General features: G+C 48.3%; 1 pseudogene; it reads right to left on the minus strand.

Moving 5' to 3' along the window:
• Positions 1 to 1,274: 1,274 nt before the first annotated feature.
• Positions 1,275 to 7,897, minus strand: LOC124107047 (MICOS complex subunit MIC26-like; annotated as a pseudogene).
• Between the last annotated feature and the right edge of the window lie 801 nt (positions 7,898 to 8,698).

Here is an 8,698-nt window from a genome sequence, read left to right on the forward strand (position 1 = left end):
AAATAACAGGCTAGTTTTAGACAGCAAAACTTGCTACCAAAAACACCAAAAGAAACCCTACCAGGGAGGCTACTCTAGCTTGGGAGATGTGAGAGGGCCTTTGAAATGGTGATGTTTGACCGGAGACCAAAAGTTACGCATCAGCTATTTAAATAATAAGAGTTGGAGTGTTTGGTGGTTAACTTGATGTGTCAACTTGACTGAGCCCAAATACACGGTCCGTTCTTGTTCTAGATGTGTTTCTGTGAAGGTGTTTTGGATGGGATTGAGGTTTTCATAGATGGACGTGGAGGAAGGCAGGTTGCCCTCCGTGGTGTGAAGACCACACGCAGCCTCTGAAGGTCTGAGCAGAGCCAGGCTGGCCTCCCCAGCCACACAGAATCCCAGGCTTTGACTTGAGCTGCCACACTGGGTCTTTCTGTTTCCCCAGCCTTCCTGCCCTTGGTCTCTAACTGGGCACTGGCTCTTCCTGGGTCTTTAGCTTGTCAATCCACCCTGTGGATTTGGGACTTCCAACCTCCATAGTCGTAAGAAACAATTCCCTGAAGTACAAATCTCTTTTTATTTACACACATATTCCACTAGCTCTGTTTCTCTGGGGAACCCTGACTGATATCAGGTTGGGGAGTGATGTAGGTGAGGGAGCAATAATGATGGAGATGAAATGGGGACTTCAGGTTGGCAAGAAGACTGGTGTGGCCGGAGCTGGGCATGGGAGGGGGACGTGGCCAGACAAGAGGCCTGGTCAGAACAAGCCTGGAGACAGACATCTGAGTACTGCTGGTGACCTTTGAGAGAACTGTCCGTCCAGCAGTGACAGCGAAAGCCGGGTTCCCTGGGGTCAAGATCCAAGTGGGCAGAAGTTGGAGCTGGAGGTGTAGACAACTCTTACAGAATGAGGAAAACGCATAGGAGGTTGATTCTTTTTTTTTTTTTTTTAATTTGGATTTTCATTATGTCCATCAATAGTGATGTGAGAACCAGGAGTTCTAAGGCTTGCACAGTATATCTAGCTGAAAGGATTTCAGCTCACTCAACTTGTAGTTTGGCATCACCCAAGATAATGAAAAGGCCTACTATAGATTTTCCTGCAGACCAAGGTCAGTTTACTATATCCAATGCTGACTTCTCTGCCATTTTTCTGTAGCAATACGGATTTGCTGTCTGGAGTTTCCACTGTTCACTTACAACTGATTAACATGGGCTGAACATGGAGTTGTCTACTTCTTTCCAGGTGAATTCTCCACATTTTCTGTTCTCCTTCCACATATCTTCTATACTATGTACCCTTGTAAGCCCCAGTCACATAACTTCTCCCCAGCGACCTAGGCAAATGCGATGGCTTGTTGTGGGTCACAGATAGAGGCAGCTAATCTGGTGAAACCAGGGGGATACACAAGCTTCTTTATTTTTGAACCTCTAGTGAAAAGGAGCCCAGCAAGGCCAGCCAAACCAGTAACCAAAGTCTTGGAACAAACCCAGGAGGTGCATTTTGGAGCTATTCATAGCTATCTAGTCCCCAGTGAATCAAGCTTTGCATCTTGGGCTTAGTTGGGGAGTATGTTTCCTGACACCAACTTGTATACGGCCTGCAATGGTGGCGGACTGTGAGAAGCTTTCTTCGAGTTGAGTCCTTGGCTCCTCCACAAATTCACATTGACCCTGGGAGCTGAGTGGAGTGAAACCTCATCACCTTTCACGGATTTTTTTGGTGCTGCATAGACTCTGAGGACGAGCAGGCCCATGCCAGCCCCATGGCCCTCTGAATTACCCTGAACACGTCCCTGGCAGCGCGGCTCTGGCAGGGTCAGGAGGTTGATTTTTAAGGAAGAATCTTGCTCATGGGTATGGGCAGGCCAGTGAGAGAGCTTGGTATGGGAGAGAGAGAGGGAATGATTGGTTAGAGGGTGTCCCAGACCTAGCAGAGGTTTAGGGCATTGCAGTGGGTTACACGGATCCCCCAAATAAGCCCACATCTGAATACCCAGACCCAGTGAGTATGATGTGACTTGATGTGGAAAAAAGTTCTTTGCAGATGTTATGAAGTGAAAGGTCTTGGGATGAGATCGTCTTGGATACTTGGTAGACCCCCAAATCCAATGACAAGCATTCTCATAAAAGTTAGGAGAGAAGAGAGACATGTGGTAGCAACTTGGCCGGGGAGGGGAAGCTTGGACTGATATTCCCAAGGAAGCCAGGGACTGCTGGGAGCCACCGGAGTCCCCAGAGGGAGTGGTCAGCAGGGCTGCAAAGTGGTCAAAGGGCTCCCGGCCTTTGGAACTCCAACAGAGCACATCCCTGTTGTTTTAGGGCGCGGCTTGTGGTCATTTGGTATGTCTCCCCTAGGAAACCAGTACAGACATGCCCAACCCAAGGTGACACTCCCTCCTCCTCAAAGTGTGGGGCTCTTGCCTCTCGGGGAGTGAGCACTGCCCTGGGAGACCTTGTTTACTGTGAGCTCAGTTTCCTCTTTGATTGTTTTTGAACCCTCTTCATGTTTCCCTCATAGAAAGCCCCATGGTGGAGACGACGTGGCCCTGCAGACAGACTGACAGGCTTTGAAACACAGCTTCTTGTCCCCTGCTGTGTGCTGCTCCTTGATCCAAATAACAGTTTGGTGAGTTTCAGGTCCTCAAGGAGAACTGAGCTTCTGATTTACATGGGACACAGCACAGCCACTGGGACCCGGCGTGTGTTTGACAAATGTCCCTTCGCTTACCTCTATGGGTCATATCTGTCTTTGCACCCTGTAAGTGTTCCTCGATAGGAAAATTCACAAAGATTGGCTGAGTGTGTTGGTTGAGACTTTGATTTGTTGTTGCAGAATCCATCTCGTAGTCGCTATATGTCAGACATTCATCACGGCATTTAAATGACTTATTTACTTAATTCTCATGGAAATTCCAAGACTTAGGCATTATTATCTTCATTTTACAGGTGAGAAGAAAGAAAGAGTGAAGCCACACTGACACCCACCTTGGATCCCTGTGTTCTATACCAGCCCAGGGAAGAGAGGTCCTGGGTACGGAGAGTTGGGCTTTGGGCCTCCTGCAGCCTACACCCTCCTGCTCCAGCCCAGAGCCCAGCCCTGTCCTGGCTCCCTTCCTTTCCCAACCAGCATTCGTCTGGGGTTTTCTTTCCCCGCAGTGGGTGTAGGGTTAAAGCACATGGCTGACACCTGGTCCCCTCACGGATCTTTGCGCATAACATTTAATCGCTGGTAATGACTGTGACCCCAGCGGCAGTCATCTAGTGAACTTCAAGTTGGCATTTCAATTAGCCGGGCAGATCGTGGGGCCTGGGCATTTCATATATTTGTGTGGAAGCGGATTCTACAAGCAGCCAGCCAGGGGAATTATTACTCTCCGCTTCTTGGGGGGAATAAATAACCTCATTACAGCTCCTTTAGCTCTGGTTGAGAGAAGGGAAGAAACCTTGCATCTCCCAGGGAATCATCTGTATGGGGGGACCTCAGTGCCACACCAGGGGAACAAGCAGGAGGGGCTCTCTTCCCTCTCCTGTCCCTCTCACACCCCTCCCCTCCACCTGCCCCTCTCCCTCCCTCGTTCCCCCTCCTCTCCTCTTCTCATCCATTCCTCATTTCTCTCTTTCCTTTATTAAAACCTTTGGTGGAATAATGGAACTTAATGTCCCCAGGTCTCACGAGCCCATGGGTACAGATAGGGTTGGGTTCACAGTTGAATGTAGGTCCTTGCAGCTTACACAACACACACACACACACACACACACACACCCCAAGTGCTCTTTCAGGCCCTTGTGTCCCTGTGAGGTCGAGTCCTTTTCTTCCCCCAGTGTCCCTGGGAGTCCCCAGGGTCTCACAGGTACCTCTGAGCCAGTTCTCCTGCGGTGTCTGCCACGTCCTTCCTACTCGGAGGGGTGTCCTCACATGAACTCCATTTCTTGTTGGGCTCCCTGGGGCACCTCACTGTGGTCAGTGCTGCTGGCTTCCTTGGTGGGAGGGGAGGACCCCAGGAGCACCTCGTGCCCTGGGCCTGCTCAGCTCAGTCACCCTGGGCAGGAGCTCTCAGGTGTCAAAGCACCTCGTCATGGAAAGTTGGATGTGGTCCCTTAGTGCATGGAGGATTAGACCCCTCTGTCCTCCAGGTACCCCTCTTTTCTCTCCTCTGCATATCTCTGTGTCTCGCTGTCTCTCTTCCCTGCCCCCTGCCGTATTCCAAAATATGCCCAATAACCCAACTCCACATGACACTGAGCTCAGGCAGACGACCAGGCTCTACGGGGCTCAGCCAGGGCACACTGCCACTTCAAAGACCATCACGAAAAATGGGGACTTATTTTTAATTTTTATGTCCCCGACTCCATACTCCCTACTTTCAATAAGGGTCCCCAAACATGCATTTGCCTGCTTATTGGATCTCAGCTGCTCTGCCTGGTGCCCACCATGATGGTCTGCAGGAGCCTGCACACTGTGTTCACTTCTCCATCTTCCTACCTGGCTTCTTCTTGCAACTTCCTCTGCACAATCAGTTGAAAAGGGAAAAGGGCACTTAGGTCAGAGAGACCTGGGCTTTGACTCAGCTTCACTGTCTGCAAGTTACCTGGACTTTTGCAGGTTGCTTAGACTCTGGGAACCTTGAACCTTGACCTCACAGGGACACAACTTGAACTTTACTCCTCTCCTGAAAGAGGAGTAAACGAAAGGAAGACTCTAGAGTCCTTGGCTGCACGAGGGGTCCAATGCCTGCCAGCATTCCTTTTCGCTGTGCAGTGGTCCTCACCACACTTCTGTGAGGTCTCATTCAGTGTCCACCATGTTCAAAGGCTGGACTTCTACAGCAGTAGTCAGGGAGAGGGTGGGAGGTTGCTGGAGAGTCTTAAGAGAAGCGCCCACAACCACGCTAGGACCTCTGTTCCCAGACAGCACAGAAAGATGCAGCATCAGTGGGAGGACAGGTGTGGACGAAGGGAGGGAACATGGAGGACAGCCGCTGAGGGCCTCAAGGTGCCCGCCATCATTCCAAGTTACCAACCCCAGAGCTCGAGGGGCAAAGCCCAATATGGACCAGATGGAAAGTGATGGGTCTGGCCTGCAAACCAGAAGGCTGACCAAGGAAGGTGTTGAGAATCTCAAGCAAGTCTAGTGGATGGTGGGCCAAGACCTGAAGAGGGTGGATACAGACCACAGAGGAAGATGAAGGAAGAAGGAATGGTGGGTCATTGGGCAGCGCCCAGGTGGGCTGGGGCTCGTGGGGCTGGACCCGTGGAGGCCCGGTCTTGGCCCTGGTATGGTGAGCTCACCTCTAACTACTGATTGGAAGGCATCCTGTTTTCTTTGACCTTCCTTCTGAGTCACATTTCCCTTCCTAAACAAATCATGGGCAGTTCCCATAGTTTTTACAGTAAGAATTAGAAAATAAATAAAGATCCCCTTTAACTTGAGATTAAAAAGCTCCGGTCAATAAAAAGTCACACAAGTCTGATAGAGTCTGGAGTAATAATATAATTCTGGTACAGTCCAGCGTAGTCACTCACTCTCTGTCTTCTACTTAAAGTTCCCTCTCTGCACTTCAGGATAGCTTGTCCCCAGGAGACTGAGGCTTGTCAACAGGAGACTTCACCTCATTTTTATTTCCTCCCTGGGGACTAGCTCCTGTTCTTGGTCCCTCCGTATTCGGCCAGCAGGGAGAGGGCGCGTGGAGAAAGGGCTCCTAACATGGTGTTCTCCCGTGACCTCTGCAGGGTGGCTGGCTCCTTGTCTCATGGGGAGCTTTTCCGAGTTCCTTATGAAGCCTTGCCAGGGGTCTCCTGCAGTGTCCTCTCGACACAGATGCTGGTCTTCTCAGAACACAATATACTGTCATGAAATTTAAAAAAATCAGCCCCTTTACTCTTCGGCTTCAGTCCTTATGGACAGTAGGAACTGTTGATCAGAACACAGTGGAGGCTACTCTGTCTACATGTCCTGTGTAGACGATCTGGTACCTGCTGCTAGGATGTGACAGTACTTGTCAATTACTGTTGTTTTTTTTTCCCCCTCAACTTTTGGTGACTTTGTTGAAAATCCAAAATAATATAAAACAGCACATTTTACTTTCTTGTACCCATGGGCTCTCCCCATTCCGGACATACATACTTCGTCCATGAAGGTCCCTGGTGATCCCAGTCTACAATGATCCTTTCATGCACACTTTGCAACCATCTGATTGGTTGCCCAATACCATATGTTATTTCTTGCCTTCAATATGAGACTTGGCCCAACATGGGCACTCAGGAAATATTTGCATAATTTACTTGGTCTCTAGTAATTCCCTGCATGCTTCTGCTTCCCACTGAGCTTGGAAGTTTCTCTGGGAGCAATCTAGGTTTTCTGTATCTTCAGAAAATCACCATGACTGGTCTAGGGATGTAGTTCAGTGGTAGAGGGCACACCTAGAAATCACCAGGACCCTCAGTTGGAGCTGGGCTCTCACGTGATACCCAACAACTAGGTCTTAAAGGATTGATTAGTTTATTCATTCAATCAGCAAATGCTTACTGAGGTCCTACTTTGTTCTAGGTGGTTGGCTAGGCATGCTGATATAGCAGATAAGCAAAACAACAACAAAATAAAACCTGGCTTCTGCTTTCCTTTTGTCCTTGGCCTTGTGAAGATATGCCAAACAGAATCCTTTCCATCAGTTTAAATGCTTTTTTCAAAATATAATGATAAATACCTGAATGCCTAAAATCGGCTTAAACCAGAAAGGGGTTATTATTTCATATAACAATAGGTAGGATGATGATCTTAGGATTTTGATGATAGCTTCTCCTCAGAGTTACAAGATGACACAGCATCAGCTCCAGGCATCACATTTTCACCTTCCCATATTCACAGGTAGAAAATAAGCAGTCCATGCATTACCTATTTTTAAGAGTGAGAAAAATGGGTACAGGATCCCTCTAGTGATTCTTTAGTAATTTTGACGGGGGCTATGTCACATGTTCATATATGCTCATACCTAAACCAAACACTGGCAAGGAGAATAGAGTTAATGTGATTAACTTAGATGTGTCAATGTTCATTTGGGGACTGGGGAGCAACCACGAATCAGCCCCCAATTCCTGAAGCAAAACTGAGATTTCCTCAGCCAGACAGAACTTGTGGGTAATAGCAGGGGAAACCCCGTCTGCATGTCTCTGATATCATCAAAACGGTTTCACATAAGTCGCCCACTGATTCCCACCAGAGCAGGTTCTGCCATTTCCATTCTTTAGGAAACGAGTTCAAAGAATCAACCCTGGGATGCAGATGAAATTTAAGTTGACTAGGGCAAGATTCTTTTTCTGCTTTAACCCTAATTTTTGAAATGCCAGCGTTCTAAACACTCACTAGCCATTGACTTTTAATGCGAAGAGATGGCTTTAAGACTCAAAAGACCTGGGTTCAAATCCCTGCTCCGGCATTTACAAACTGTGACCTCGGGAATCTCCTAAACCTCTCTGGCTGCCAGTTTTCTCATCTATAAAACACAAATGGTAAATCCTGCTTCAAACAGCTTCAGAGGACAGGAGGGTAGATGTGGATCGGGCTTACGCGGTAGAAGCTCAGGAATGGTAGGCATCAGATATTTCTTCCCAAGTCCCGTGGGTCACGCTGGCTGGTTTTCTTCTTTCCTGGCACGGTGTTCCTTCCCCACCTATTTACTGACAACTGTCTTTAGTTATTAATTTTAAGCACAAACAAGTCCCTTCCACTGTCAGCCTTGTGATTTGGGGCTGGGATTCTGCCGCCCACCTTCCAGGCTGGGGAAGGAGGAGACTCTGGCTCCTCCCGCGGCTTCCTGGGGCGCTCCCCTGCTCCGGGTGCAGCAGCTCCCTCTGGCGGCCGCAGTAGAATGCGGATTGCAGTCTCCAGCGCTTCTAGCGCAGGTGCCATGGCATTGCACCAGGAGGACTTGGGATCTGGGTCCCCAGCTCAAGAGCTCTTCTCTGGGCTCAGAAACACCCGCGTACTCCCAGCCGTGTACCCTCTGCAGAGGTCTGAGTCTCAGCTTCACCTGAGTTGTAATCATCTCAACCTTTGTCCTATGTGGTTACTTGGAATCCTCTTTAAAAAATTTTTAAAGTTATCAATTTGACTTAAGAGCTATTTTGCGCTTTCTTTGTTTCTTTCTTTTTTTTTAGACCTGACAGATTGGCTGTGTTTGTTTCATCATAAGACAACATACGAGTTACAGTAAAGTTTTATAGTTCTTTTTGTTTAAACAGCAAGTGTGCGGTCTCTCTCCAGACTGGGCCTCACTTCTGCAGGTGGGTCCCAGGGAGCAGGCACTGTTCTGGCCCCAGGGAGAAAGCAGCAATGAAGCAGGAAACTCGCACCCCATGGAGCTTGTATTCTATCAGGTGAAACCCAAGAGAAGCACAAACGTGAAGAAAACATGGTCTGTCAGTGGCAAGTGCCACAGTGAAGAACATTAGGGGAAAGCATGGGGACACTGGCTGGGGTTTGCCTTTTAAGCTGTGAAGTTTACACAGTACAGTTCATCATATAAACACACACACACACACACACACACACACACACATCATGGCTCAAAGTAGCAGAATTTTTTTTTTTGTTTGTTTCATTCATAACACAGATTTCTTGGGCATCTTGGGGTTTTGTGAAACCAAAGAAAGTATAGAATTAGTAGGTCTCTAAATGAAGGTCATACTGGAAAAAAAAGTAGGGTTATAG

Source organism: Marmota monax, unplaced genomic scaffold (genome assembly GCF_021218885.2).
Source record: "Marmota monax isolate L192 unplaced genomic scaffold, Marmota_monax_Labrador192_F-V1.1 WCK01_AAM20220418_F8-fsc00003, whole genome shotgun sequence".
Lineage (NCBI taxonomy): Eukaryota > Metazoa > Chordata > Mammalia > Rodentia > Sciuridae > Marmota > Marmota monax.